The sequence below is a fragment of the Nanorana parkeri genome, unplaced genomic scaffold (genome assembly GCF_000935625.1).
Source record: "Nanorana parkeri isolate BGI_ZX_2015 unplaced genomic scaffold, ASM93562v1 scaffold2568, whole genome shotgun sequence".
In the NCBI taxonomy this organism is placed as follows: domain Eukaryota; kingdom Metazoa; phylum Chordata; class Amphibia; order Anura; family Dicroglossidae; genus Nanorana; species Nanorana parkeri.
The window spans coordinates 1-1,413 of NW_017308836.1; positions in this window are offsets into that span (position 1 = coordinate 1).

A 1,413-nucleotide genomic window follows, 5' to 3' on the forward strand; every position below is an offset into this window, starting at 1 on the left:
ACTCCATGGCTGGTCAGGTTCACGTAGCTTGGTGTGCACTCAGTTCCCATGGCTGTGCCTCTCTTTTGAAGATAAAACTATTGGTCAAAGAGGAGAAAGGTGTGAGCGCGGATTCCTGCTGTCAGGGTGACAACAGTGTATTTGTAGCCAGGTAGTTACAGACTTCTTTCATCCCAAAGGAGTGATTGGTATTAGAATATAATGATGGGCGTGTCTAAGGTAAGCCAGTGGATTGGTTTCTGCCTTCCCATTGTAAGGGAGTTGGTAAGCAAATGGGAAGAATCACACAGATATGATGAAGCCTCAGAGACATATCTATGACGATGGAAGTCTATGAATTCCAAAACACTGCAAGTCAGGGGATCAATGCCTGGAATGACGGGGCAGCCTGGGGGATCCCGGGGAAGGGTAGAGGTAGGTGTGTGATTGTGAGGAAACCTTTCTCTTGTTTGGGGTGGTGTTATCTTTGAAGGATTGGTTGATCAGTAGGTCATGATGCCTTTGATGATCCTCCAGAGGATTATAGTGTACTTTCTGGGTGTCATTTCGTAGCCTTTGGACCTCCTTCAGATATTTGTCTCTGTTCTCTACAATCCCCCTCCCCCTTTTTATCATGATATTTGTTTTTTCTGTAGGAACATTAGATCTGCTCTTTCCTTCAAGGACAGATTGTAGGTGATAGTATCTGGGGTACTTTTTGTGAGTCCCCTATAACCACTTTATAAAAACTGTCAGTAACCCCCCTTGTTCTGGACTGGGTGAATGTCGGGGGTCATCTACTTCAGAGAATACGTTGAGGTTTGGGTGCAATCATCATTGGCGATGATTGGTAGGATTCCTTCTCTGATGTCTAATATCCACAAACACTTCAACAATGGTTGGTTTGGCTGAAAGACAGAATAAGAGACCCCGATGTAGATGTTTCTCTCCATCGGTGGTTGTGTGGTGAGAAGATACGTTGGAGATGTTTGATCATTTTTGGTGTTTTCTCTTCTTTTGTTTATCAGCCTTGTCCCTACCCCTGCGTCTCCTTCATCTAAGCTTCTATCTCTTGCTGTGGAGGGGAGGAGGGGGGAAGAGATGTAACGTTCTTATTGGGATGGTTTCCTCCATCATGCGTAGGCTTGTGATGGATTTGTGAAGTTCTAAGAAAGAGATCTCTGAACTGGTTGTGCTAGAGGCAGATGTTGTGATTGGTTCTGATTACTTCATAGTTTAAAATAGTAGATGGTTTACATAGATTTTCTATGGGGGCCTTGGAATCGGGTCTCTATGGACACGAAGGATCAAATAGGGTGGTTGGCGGATGATAACAAACCTAAAGATCTTATTGTAAAATTGACAATTTCACAGTCATAGTAATTATTGGCTGGCTCCCTTCTGTCTGTATCACCCTGCAGGAGGAGGAGACTC